Here is a 13,971-nt window from a genome sequence, read left to right on the forward strand (position 1 = left end):
AAAAATTATAAATATGCAAATTTATAATTGAAAAAAGATTATAATATTCCAATATTAAAAATATAGATGAAAATATAAATTGACCAGAAATTGAATTATTTAATAAAAATGAAGTTTTAAAAAAATATGATAAAACTTTTAATAACGTGATATGTGTTATCATTCCATTCAGGTATTATTTAATATTAAACTTAATGCCATTTTAATCTCTGACATACATTTTTTTTTTGCATACCCGTAAGTAAAATGAAACGAGGAAAGATTCAGTGCACAAGTTATTGTCGCATAATAAATATGTATATATAAATGATTCATAAAAAACTTTTTACGACTTTTTTTTTTTAAAGCAATTTTCAATATGATTTATGAAACTATTCTATATTCGAAATATTAAAACTTTTCTGAGTGTCAAATATAAAAAAAGAAGAGTTCAATTTCTTTCTGTTATCTTCAATTTTTTAATATAAAGAATTTAAAATGAAATTTTTAATTTTTACTGCATTACTATTTACAATCTCCTCAGGTAAATATGCAATTTTTTTTTAAATAATATTTAATTTGTTAAAATTTTTCTCTACATTTTTGTATTTCAAGCAAAATAAAAAAAATTTATGATTCAAATAATCAGTTATTTATCAAAAAAAAAAAATTTACTTAAACCAAATAATTTTTATTTAAATTAAATTGTATTTGGACCAATAATTTCTGTATTTAAAACAAATACTATTTAATTGGCTCAAAAATTATTTGGCTCAAATAAATATTTAATAAAATAGTAACCGAATATTTGAAACAAATAAATTTTTTTTTTCAATGTAACGAAATTTTTTATAATTAATTACAATTAATTTTTTTTACAGCTGAGGCAATTTTGTGTTACGATTGTGTCTATTGTAACGATCCTTTCGAGCCAAATTCAGAATATATTAGAAGCTGTAATGGTACAATTTGTTCAAAAACAACTCGATTCTATGCAAATGGTAATAAAAATACGATTTTATAAACAAAAAAAAAAATATTTTTGAATTATAAATAAAAATTATCTCACGAGCTAAAATAAAAATAAAAACTCGGAATTTTATTTGAAACAAAAATTAAATATTTATTTACTGTGAAACAAATAAATTTTCCCTCTATAGGCAAAGTTGGTTTAATTTTTTCCAATCTATAAATTATAATATCAATTATTTCAGAAAAGAAAACAGTTGTTCTTGCACGTTCATGTGAATTAAATGTAACACTTGGAATACCAACAACTTATTGGAAAAAGTACTATTGCAATAAAAATTTTTGTAATGGTACATCATCATCTATCAATACAGCAACAATTTTTCTCTTTCTTACAGTTTCGATGCAATTATTTATTTCGTGACATAAAATAATTTTGCAAAACAGTAATATCTATTTTTATAAGTTACAATTTTTTTTTATCTATTTTTAATTATCTGATTAATATTAATTACAATTATCTGAATTTTCATGTTTAATGACCAATATTAATCTTTAAAATTTAGCCTCCTTTTTTTTTTTGAAAAAGTTTTTCAATGTTAATAGAAAATAATCTTATCAACGAACATCATCAAAAGTTATGCGATTATTTTTATAATAATCTTGAGAAGATATTAATCTTAAAATTCGTGTATTCTCTTACTGCAATAATTATAGATATCAAAAATAAAAAAAAAAAAACTCAGTATTAACGAGTATTTCTGAGAAACACATATCCTGAAGAATTAAGTTAATTTTCAAATTAAATTCTAAATTTTTCTTTTCTTTCTAATTTACAAATTAATTAAAAAATCATGAAATTGGCAATAATTATTTTCATTATTTCTACTACATTAGCTTTAGGTGAGTGTATAATAAATTAAGAATTTCATAAATTTTAAATAATTATTGAAAAATTAATTATTGTATATTTAAACATTAAATTTTTCTAGGAGAGTGTGTAAGTTGTTATTTTTGTAACAAAAGTGATTTAAGTTCTATTGAAGAGAACAAAATTTGTGGCGAAGAATTAATAAAAGAAGAAATGGATAATTGTACTGCAACTTATTGCTACAAAATCGTAGCAACATCTGCAAATAGTAAAAAAAAAATTGTTTTAATTTAATTTTTAATTTTTTTTTTTTTTTAATTAAAAAATATTTTTTTATTAAAACTGTTATTATTATTTTACAGATTCATATAGTGTACCAACTATATGGCGTGGCTGTACAAATTCACGGTCAATTCTCGCGTTTGAAAAAATTCGATCAAAAAGATCAGTTGTACATACAGAATATGCAAATGTTTACTATTGTGATTCCGATTTTTGTAATAGTGCCACTAATTCAAGTATTTTTATTATTTTGTTATTCATTAGTTTTGTAAATTTAATTTTATAAAATAAAGAACATTTATATTTCTTATTAAATTATTACAATTAATAAATAAATAATAAAAAAAAAAAATAATAAATTTATTACAACAATTAATTTTTATTAAAATTCTTAATTAAATAAGCAATAAATTTTAAAGAAAGCAATAAACAAATTTCGTTTAAATTAATATATCGATTAATGATAAGGAAGAATTCTCTAAATCTATCGTCTTTGCTTTAATGGTAACAAAATATGCAGTTATCTGAAAATTAAAATAAAGTTAAATAATAATGAAAAAAAAAATTAATTGCATTGAAATTCATTTTTTTCAATTTTAAAAAATTGTGATTAAAAAAAAAATAAAATTATTTTTCAAAAAGTAGATGCCTGTTTTACCAATCAAAGAAAAATTCGTTCTAATTCCTTTACACTCTCAAAGATGTAGTAACTAACGTATAATTTTCAAGAAAGTAAATAATATATTTAAAATTATTAAAAATATAATATAAATAAATTATAATTTAATAATTTTTAATTTATTTTTATAATAACGTATGTTATTAAATTAATAAAAAATAGTAATTATTATTATTATTTAATATTGATTTGGTCCATACAATAATTTTAAAAATCAGTAGATTATTTTTTTTTTAATATAAAAATTATTTATAAAATATTTATTTATAAATATAAATATAATAATATAAATATAAATATAATAATAATATAATATAATATAAATATAATAATGTATTATTTATAATTATTTATTATTATTTATAATAATTATTTGTTTATAAAATTTTTTATAAAACTATAAATATAAAAGAATACTAACCAAAAAATTGATTAGACCCAAATTATTGGAAATTTTTTAAGCTCACATATAGCAAAGCGAATTCATTTATTTGGTTCCTTTTCCAAAACGAATTGCGTTCGTTCCTTAAATAATCGGGAATTATATTTTGATGAAGTCATTTTCAAAATAAAAAGCAACGGAGAAGGTAATTTGAAAAAAAATTTGCTTCTTTAATTAATTTAGTACGCAATAAAAATAAAAAATCTAGTAAAATAAAAGCATCTCTAAATTTAAGAAAATCCTGTTTTTTTCATGATTTTTATACCGTTGAGGTGAAAAGACCTACACTAGGGTTAACGTCCCAAAATTTAATTGTCACCTGAACTTAAAATTACTCAAATACTATAGGTACATAAAAATATAAAATAATAAATAAAAATATAAAAACGCCATTCCTACTCAATTTTTTGTATGTTTTCAGTTGAATCAACAGTTTTCAAAAATTGTAGCAAAATTTATCATTTAAAAATGATATAAAAAATTCATTTTTAATTTATGATTTAATTTATTGTATAAATAATTTTAGTGAGAAAAAAATGTATTATATGTGGACTTTTCTTAAACAGAGAATGGGGTTAAATAAAAATAATAAAAAATTAATAAAAAATGACTCACCGTTCGGTGAATCCCACGTCGATTGCATTGCATTTTCTGGGCCACTCCCGAAGATCCCTCCCTCTTGATTGCACTTCTGCGGAGATCGGGAGCCACAACTATACCGTATTTAAAAAAAAAAATTACAAAAAAAAATATACGGCAGTATGCTGGGACCACTTTTCTTCGTCCACGTCCTTCAAGGTTTGGGCACTGACAGAAAAAAATAAAATTATTAATAAATAAAATAAAATTTTTTCAGTGGATAAAAAATAAAGTAATTATAGTGGATAATTGACACAACATTTCTTATTGTCACACACGAAGATCCCTGCCGTAAAAAAAAATTCGGGGGCAAAGTCACATTTTTTTTTTTTTTTTTTTTTCCCAAATGGTCGAAAATCCGCGGTGGGTCCTTTATTCTGCCATCGTCATTTGCATTGTAAACGACGTGTTTGAAACCACTCAAATCATAAGATTTGACAATGAAAACGATGTGACTGCGAGAAAAAGACTTGAGTCGCCATTTTCAAAGTTGCCGACAAAGTGCCGCCATTTTTTGATTTAGTGACCGCAATTGTCAATAGAACGATTGTTGGGTAAACTGGGCATGGGACACCGCGCGTTTTCTGAGGGGTTGATATGCTTTATGGAATAATAGATTTGGAGGTGCTATTATGCTCCCTTGTAACTTATATATATCTACACTAGAGACTTTTGCTTCACTTCTACCTGCGTGTGGTCCATGTTCCATTGTGGGAAACAGGATGGGTGTGAATTAAATTGAATGACGGTGGGTGTCACATATATATATATATCTACACAATAAAAAAAAAACCCACATTAAATATATAGTAATCTCAAAAAGTCACTTGTCAAACATTCGATCGTCTTTCAAAATGTAGGACACTTACGACTTCCGGATGCTGTGGCTTTCAAATGCCAGTCTCAATTTGCGCACTAATTCTTAATATTGTGGACAGCTCAAAAGCCATTGGTCCTCAAAAATCATTCAAAAACGATTTTTTAACAATTTCTAAAGATTTAAAAAATTGGGATCACGTAAGATTTATTGTATTCGGAAGTTTTTTCATATATATATATATTTATTTTTATCTGATGGAAATATATAGAAAAGATGAAATAATTTATATAAAGAAATAAGCTAAAAATACAGCTTTATGAAATAATCAATTGTAAATTTGTTCTAACAGAGTTAACTGCACGGAAAAAAAAGAATTGCTTACAGATGCTATGTTTGCTATCGGATCTATAAAAATTAGTAACCACAGCTAAATTTTTTGCTATATGACAACGAAAAAGTTTGCTGTGATAAACAATATCAGTCTTAATTTTAAAAAACAATTACAGTCACAGCAAACTTTTTTGACCCCACAGCAAATTTGTTCGCTGTCCCTTAACATATATATTAGCTAACGTAATTTGCTGCCACTGCAAAATTTTTCTATGCGTGTGAGAACTTCATGTTACTAAAAAAGGAACTCCACACTGAGAGAAATGGTTGCGATTACCATTTTGTTAGTATATTTTTGCTTATTTTTATTAGTTACTCTTACCATTTAGTTAGTAAGATAACTAACTGAATAGTTATTCCAACAAACTAATTAGTTAAACCAACTAATAATATAGTTATGCCAACCAATAAAAATAGTAACAACTAATAAATTAGTATCAAAGTTTACTAACTAAAAAATGGTAACCTCAACCAATCTTTTCTCTCAGTGCAATAAAAAAAAACTGTAAAAAACTGTTCTACATATTGCACCGAAAAAAGGGTTTGGTATTGACATCCAAACGTTTGGTTGGTATTTAAGCAACTAAAATTTTTTTTGTTGAATCAACAAAATTTTATTGGTCTGAATCAAAATTTGTTTGACACAACCAAAATTAGAAAAAACACAGAAAATTAAAAGGCATTAAAATAAGCTCCAACGCTTCTTATTTTAATCCAATTTTGCTTATTTTAATCCATTTTGGTATTAAAATAAGCAAAATTGGATTAAAATAAGAAGCGTTGCAGCTTATTTTAATGCCTTTTAATTTTCTGTGAAAGGATTTTTGTTGTCCTAACTAAAGTTTGATTGGGACAACCAAAATTTTGTTGATTCAACAAAAAAAATTTGGTTGCTTAAATACCAACCAAACGTTTGGTTGTCAATATACCAAACCCTTTTTTCAGTGTGGGATATATTTTAATCTTGTAAATTACAATTTTATATTATGGAGAGAAAAGATTGGTTGCTTACCATTTTTAGTTATATAGTAAACTAAGCTGCGCTAATTTATTAGTGGTTACCATTTTTATTAGTTGGCATAACTATTTTATTAGTTAAATTAGTTTAATGGAATAACTAATTAGTTACCTTACTAACAAAATGGTTAGACTAACTAAATGGTAACAGTAACTAATATAAATTAACAAAAATAATCTTACTAACGAAATGGTCACAGCAAATAGTTCCCTGCCACAGCAAAATTTTTCTATGCGTGTGACAACTTAATGTTATACTCGAAATGAACTCCACACTGAGAGAAATGGTTGCGATTACCATTTTGTTAGTAAGAGTATTTTTGCTAATTTTTATTAGTTACTGTTACCATTTAGTTAGTAAGATAACTAATTGAATATATAGTTATTCCAACAAACTAGTGGTTTCCAACAAATTAGTTAAACCAACTAATAATACAGTTATGCCAACCAATAAAAATAGTAACAACTAATAAATTAGTAGCATATAGTTTACTAACTAAAAAATGGTAACCTCAACCAATCTTTTCTCTCAGTGCAATAGAAAAATTGTAAAAATATATTGTTCTACATTGGTATATTTTAAACTTGTAAATTACAATTTTATATTATGGAGAGAAAAGATTGGTTGCTTACCATTTTTAGTTATATAGTAAACTAAGCTGCGCTAATTTATTAGTGGTTACCATTTTTATTAGTTGGCATAACTATTTTATTAGTTAAATTAGTTTAATGGAATAACTAATTAGTTACCTTACTAACAAAATGGTTAGACTAACTAAATGGTAACAGTAACTAATATAAATTAACAAAAATTATCTTACTAACGAAATGGTAATCGCAACCAATCGTATACCAATACACCGAAAAAAAATTACAATTTGGCTTCTGTTTAATTTCTATATAATTCAAAATTAGTTAAATTTAACTAATTATAAACCAGCAGGACCATTTTCAAAAATAATTCGAATAACAAATTTACTGCCACAGCAAAATTTTTTCTATGCGTTTGACAACTTCATGTTACTGAAAATGAACTCCACACTGAGAGAAATGGTTGCGATTACCATTTTATTAGTAAGAGTATTTTTGTTAATTTTTATTAGTTACTCTTACCATTTAGTTAGTAAGATAACTAATTGAATAGTTATTCCAATAAACTAATTAGTTAAGCCAACTAATAAATTAGTATCAAAGTTTACTAACTAAAAAATGGTAACCTCAACCAATCTTTTCTCTCAGTGCAATAAAAAAAAACGGTAAAAATATATATTGTTCTACATTGCACTGAAAAAAGGGTTTGGTATTGACAACCAAACGTTTGGTTGGTATTTAAGCAACCAAAATTTTTATGTTGAATCAACAAAATTTTAATTGCGTCTCAACCAAAATTTGTTTGACACAACCAAAATTAGAAAAACGATTTTTGCGTTGTCCTAACTAAAGTTTGATTGGGACAACCAAAATTTTGTTGATTCAACAAAAAAAATTTGGTTGCTTAAATACCAACCAAACGTTTGGTTGTCAATACCAAACCCTTTTTTCAGTGTGGGATATTTTATATCTTGTAAATTACAATTTTATATTATGGAGAGAAAAGATTGGTTGCTTACCATTTTTAGTTATATAGTAAACTAAACTGCGCTAATTTATTAGTGGTTACCATTTTTATTAGTTGGCATAACTATTTTATTAGTTAAATTAGTTTAATGGAATAACTAATTAGTTACCTTACTAACAAAATGGTTAGACTAACTAAATGGTAACAGTAACTAATACAAATTAACAAAAATAATCTTACTAACGAAATGGTAATCGCAACCAATCGTACCAATACACCGAAAAAAAATTACAATTTGGCTTCTGTTTAATTTCTATAATTCAAAATTAGTTAAATTTAATTAATTATAAACCAGCAGGACCATTTTCAAAAATAATTCGAATAACAACACAGAAAATTAAAAGGTATTAAAATAAGCTGCAACGCTTATTATTTTAATCCAATTTTGCTTATTTTAATACCAAAATGGATTAAAATAAGCAAAATTGGATTAAAATAATAAGCGTTTTGCAGCTTATTTTAATGCCTTTTAATTTTCTCTGAAACGTCTTATTCATAATCGTTTATTGGTTTTTGGTGTGTAAGCATAATGGTCATTTGCGGCTTTTATATTTGTCGGTTTTTGTATGGTTATATGGTATATATATATGAACCAGCGAAGCTTTTACCCATTACGTTTTGCTAAACTTGCGCGTGGTTTTGTATATATATATAAGAATATGGCGGTCAGCGGCACGTCAAAGAGCTCTCATTAAATGCTAGCAATTAACTGCGACCAAATCCTGAGCCCATATAGTCTTTTCTTTCTCACACTAGTGCCACACTTCTTCTATATATATATATGTCTCTTTTGCTTTCATTCAATCCCACAACCATTTTAAAATCTTTTTTTTTCCCCTCACTTTCTGCACACACACGCGACGACGATGAGTTCAGGTGTAAACGTTTATAGTCTGCGCTTCTCAGATCCAAAAGGAAAACTTAATTGGTCTTGCCAACAAGAACGATCAACATCTATCACTTCTCAAGGTTGTTATATTTACTGATATATATCATTCTCATTTATGATAAGATATGCCATAACCTCAAAGTTCATGAAACAAATTAGATTATAGGGGCCAAAAGTATTCAGGGTGTTCCAAAAGTATGGAAACTTGCAAATATCTCGAAAAGTACGAATTTTCGTAAAAAATGTTCAATACAAAAGTTGTTCCAAACAAAAAGATCTACATTGTTGAAACCAAAAAATTGGGCCCTACAATGAAAAAAGTAGTTTTCTTAAATGAGACCACTAATTTTGAATATCAAATTCGTAATCCCCATGAAATTCTGCGTTCAGACATGTGGTATAAGTGCCCAAAATATTGGGCCCAATCCAAGATATCGGGCCCAACATTTTCGACAAAGAAATAAATTTAAAAAATCGTATCTTTGGGGGTTTTTGGGGTCACAGGATTACAAAATTCAAAGCTACTTTTCAAATTGGGCACAGAGCCCAATGTAGGATTTCGCGGCCCAATGTAAGGCCCACAGTAAAAAAATAAGTCTAAATGCCAAAAATATTGGGCTCAATATTTTTGGCATTTGTACTACAAAACTAAATCCAGAATTTCATGACGATTACGAAATGGATACTAAAAATTAGTGGGTTTTATTTTAGACAACTAATTTTTTTACTGTGGGCCTTACATTGGGCCGCGGAATCCTACATTGGGCTCTGTGCCCAATTTGAAAAGTAGCTTTGAATTTTGTAATCCTGTGACCCCAAAAACCCCCAAAGATACGATTTTAAACATTTTTTTTTGTTTGTCGAAAAATGTTGGGCCCACTATCTTGGATTGGGCCCAATATTTTGGGCACTTATACCACATGTCTGAACGCAGAATTTCATGGGGATTACGAATTTGATATTCAAAATTAGTGGTCTCATTTAAAAAAACTACTTTTTTCATTGTAGGACCCAACATTGGGCCCGGGGCCCAATTTTTTGGTTTCAACAATGTAGATCTTTTTGTTTGGAACAACTTTTGTATTGAACATTTTTTACGAAAATTCGTACTTTTCGAGATATTTGCAAGTTTCCATACTTTTGAAACACCCTGTATAATCTCTTTAATAGTTGTAGGTAAAAATATAATTAATTATTTAACAATTAAATATATGCATAAATATATATATGAATGGGTTTTATCGCATCAGGTGGAGAAGACCTGTCAGAGACGCATATGAACTGGACACCAAGATGTCTGTTATAGTATACCTTCTCCCACGAGAACCTGTAAGAAATTAATCACCTGGCCACAGAATCACGCCTACCACGCCTCAAGCAAATTGTAAAATAAGTTCTGACTTTTCCTGTAGGAGGGTAAACTGCAGCTTCTGTGAATTTAAGCGAGCTGTCAAAATACGTCTATGCATGAGTAATAGTCGCAGCAAAAAAAAAAAAAAAAAAAAAAAAAAAAAAAAAATGCGGAAACCGAATTTGGGCAAAATTTCTAGTTGGTCCAATCATAAATTATTATAAAATCAAATTCACAGAAAAAACGCTGGATAAATTTTGTTGCGGGTAATTTTCACCAATGCTAATTCACATAGACGGTGGCGCCCTCAACTAGGTTAAAATTTGTTGCAGGTAATTTTTATACCGATTTTGGGGTAAAAAATTCTACTTTTTTTCGTGTGTTATTATATTATTACAAAATCGTTAATTTAATACCGACTTTATAGGTATCTGAAAAAAAATCCTATAGGCGATTATAGGCTTATCTAGTCACGAGAGGAACCCACTAAAAATCAGTCACATTAACTAGGATTTATCCCAATAAAATCCTTGCCTTAATAACATTCTATGATTTTTCGTGGGTTCCTCTAGTGACTAGGAGTTATTTTTCTGTTTTACCATCAGTTGGTAATGTAGATTTCTATGTCGGTAATTTTTATCTTCCTGTTTTACTATCAGTCGGTAATGTAGACTCCTACGTCGGTAATTTTTAATATCCTAGCTAAATCGCCTAGGAATTTTTTTCAGTGTAATAAATTGTCATTTTGGTTCTATTTTGATACCTAAAATCAATACTATTTTCGTATTTTCTTTTTACAGTGCGCGCAGGTCTTAAAAATCTTAAACTTAGGACAAAATTTCCCTTCCTGGGCTATATTTGGTTTTTTTTAACCACACTTCGCAGGACTTAAATATTTTTTCAGCGCAAAATATATTTTCAATAACATGCATTCGATTGGGCACATTATTTCAAAAAAATTTCAACATCCCGAAAGATGAAAAATACATTTTTTTAAAAAAAGGACAACGAACCTCGCCTTCGTGAGAAAGAGTTGAATGGTAACAATTAATCGAGGTCCTGGGGGAATCCCCTGGGCGTCCTTCACACAGACATATAGCGATTTTACAGTCAGTTAGCGATTTTAAATCATAAAAACTCGTACGGTCCCTAGAGTCTGATCCCACAGCGAGTATTTTTTTTCACTAAAGGAGTTCATGTAACAATGAACATAGTCATTGGAAAAAAAAAGTTACGTCGTCAAACTTATATTTACATTTTTCACAATTCGAAAAAGGCAATAGATCGCGAATTTCATTGACCTCTCTCTCCGTCGAAAAATGGTCAATTCTCTTGTGCTTCAGTTCTCCAGACAGCTCAATTGATCATCCAACCAGCAGGCGATCCCATAGAGGCAAATAATTTTTGAATATTTTCAAGTTACTCGCATATACCTCCTTGGAGAGGACTTGTATATATATGTCTCCAATGACTTTAGGACAATGAATATAATTGAGATCTCTTCATTTTTGAAGAAAAAAAAGTTGGTGTGATGGAACTTGCTCTTGGGAAATTTCTTTCTCAAAAATTTGTCCTTTTCAAATAATAATTTTTATTCAAAAATTTTCTGCAGGAAATTTATATATATATTGAAGAATATAAGATTAAGATAAAAAGAATATGGAAGATTAATAGCAGTGGTGGGAGAAAAAATTTTTCTATAGCCAAATTAGAAGAAAATTAGAGAAAAATTTAATCGAGGAGAAAAAATTCTTTGAGAGAAAAATTATTTTTTTTTTATAGAAAATATTTTCTTTACAAAATAAGAAAAGAAAATGGAATTTAAAATGATGCATATTTTAATGATGACGAAAACACTGCCGCGGGAATGGATTTCTAAGTACAGAAGTGAATGGCTATTATCCCAATGCGGGGTAACTATTTTACAGACACCAACTCTATAATACCATGCCAAAACCGTCCCACGCTCCTGCAATCAGCGCCCCATAAACTACAATCACGACACGTGCTATCGTGTAACGCCTTAAAATTTTACTATACATAAAAAAAATTTTAACAATACAAACAAAAGTATATATATAAGTTAAAAGTATTGTGTGCGTCTCTTCTTAGTTGTTTAAATTCGAAAATAAAAACTTTTTTTATTTTACAAAAAATAATGAAATTTAAAACACAAATGTTTTTTTAATTTAAAAAGAAAATATTAATAGAAAAACCTTCTTTTGAAGGTCTTGGCAAAAACAACTGAAAATCGATATCTTTCTTTTACAAAGAATTCATATTTGACCTTTAAACAAATATTGTTACTGTTTTTAAATTATATACACGATGAAAAAAAATGTTTAACCTCAATAAATATAAATTTTACAATACTTCACTTGTAGTAGGTATTGGTAAAAAAAAAAGAAAAATTTCCATAGCATATATTTTTGAATAAACTAGAGGTATAAAGAAAAAGAAATTTGTACAGATATTTAGCTTAACGGATACAAAGTGCGTTGCGTATTGTTTTAATACCATTTTTGGTACTTTTTTTCTTATACGATTTCAAAAAAGTAGAAAAAAAAAATGATTTTTCAAATTGTAAGCATTTTTTCCCTCATTACCACTAGTGAACAAATAAACATTGAGAACTGTGGAAATAATATAAAAAGTTACATAAAAAACAATTTAAAACCATATCAAGTGGTGTTGTTACAAAACTCGAATTTTGTTTCAACTGAAAACAATGAGATTGTGAGAGTATTAAAAAATTTCCCCTATATTCGAATTAATGTTGAAAACATGTCATCCGAAGAAGTAACGAATTCAATGAAGGCATCATCATTTGCTATACCAAGGGAAACATCAATATTTCTACTAGTGAGTTCCTTCGATGATGATAATGATGATAAATCGATTTCACTATCTTTCAAGTATTTAACACAACTCTCACCAGCTAAAGTTCGTCCTAAAACACTGTTAATTTCTTTCACCAAGCAAAAAACTTCTTTCAAAGGATTTCTAGAAAAAATATGGTTGTTAAATCGATTTCTCGATTTTACAATTTTAGAAATAAGAATAAAATCGAAATCATATTTTCAAAATTTTGAAATAAAAACAGTTCACTATTACAATCCTTTTACAAGGAGTTATTTTCGAAAAAAGTGTTCATCAACAAAAATTTGGTTTCCAAATAAGCTATTAAACCTTTATGGTTATCAAATTACGGCTGGTTTATATATTAATCCACCATTCAGTTTAGCGAAATATGATAAAAATGGAAATTTATCAAGCTGCAGTGGTGCAGATGTGGAAATGTTTTACAGTTTCTCTAAGGCAATGAATTTTACACCCTATATTCATTCGAATGTAAATTCTGTCGTTGGAATGTTTATAGGAAAAAATGTCACTGGACTCTTAAGGGGTCTGGTAAATAATTATCTTAATTTTCTCATTGCATCGGATGTAAATTTTCGACCCGCTTCTTCTGATATATCATACGATTATTCAGCAACAATTGAAACAGAGTCAATTCGTATTTTAGTACCAATTACACACAATATTATCGAAGAACAATATCTTGATGCAAATGTTTTATTTTCAAAAATTCTTTTATTTGTCGCCTTTGTCTTTATAATGTGGGCATTTATAGGAAACAAATTTTGGAAATTAGAATACATTGCAGCTACTCTATTGGGAGTATCAATACCAATTGAACCAACAAAAGTATGTCATCGAATTTTCTTTTTATATCTCATAGCAATTGGCTTCTACTGTTCTAGTGATTTTTTAACTGGTTTAACTGCAAGTCAAATAAAAAATTTGAATCATGATGAAATCAATTCTTTCATGGATTTGGCACAATCAAATTTAACTACAATGATTGGTCCTAATTTTTACAAAACACTTGTTTATGATACAAAAGATTTGCAACTATTAAAAAAGAAAATGATAACATCACAATTTGTTGAAACACAATGTATTCCAATGCTTGTCAAAGACAGAAATATGTCTTGTGTGCTATTAAATGCTTTTGCACAAAA

The 13,971-nt window shown here is 27.4% G+C and overlaps 2 long non-coding RNA genes across 3 annotated transcripts in view; one reads left to right on the plus strand and one right to left on the minus strand.

The window, feature by feature from the left end:
* The first annotated feature begins 256 nt into the window (after positions 1 to 256).
* Positions 257 to 2,416, plus strand: LOC127291656 (uncharacterized). The gene is made up of 5 exons (XR_007844638.1): positions 257 to 523; positions 861 to 980; positions 1,194 to 1,851; positions 1,941 to 2,087; positions 2,182 to 2,416. It is a non-coding gene; the product is annotated as an uncharacterized LOC127291656 (long non-coding RNA).
* A 1,431-nt stretch (positions 2,417 to 3,847) lies between these two features.
* Positions 3,848 to 13,971, minus strand: part of LOC127291689 (uncharacterized) — a 114,063-nt gene continuing 103,939 nt past the window's right edge. For both annotated transcript variants that reach the window (XR_007844644.1, XR_007844645.1), the window contains exon 9: positions 3,848 to 4,029. This is a non-coding gene — a long non-coding RNA (uncharacterized LOC127291689). The remainder of the gene's footprint in view (positions 4,030 to 13,971) is intronic.

The sequence above is a fragment of the Leptopilina boulardi genome, unplaced genomic scaffold (assembly GCF_019393585.1).
Source record: "Leptopilina boulardi isolate dan_hultmark-lab unplaced genomic scaffold, ZJU_Lbou_2.1 LbouV2_150, whole genome shotgun sequence".
Classification (NCBI taxonomy): Eukaryota; Metazoa; Arthropoda; class Insecta; order Hymenoptera; family Figitidae; genus Leptopilina; species Leptopilina boulardi.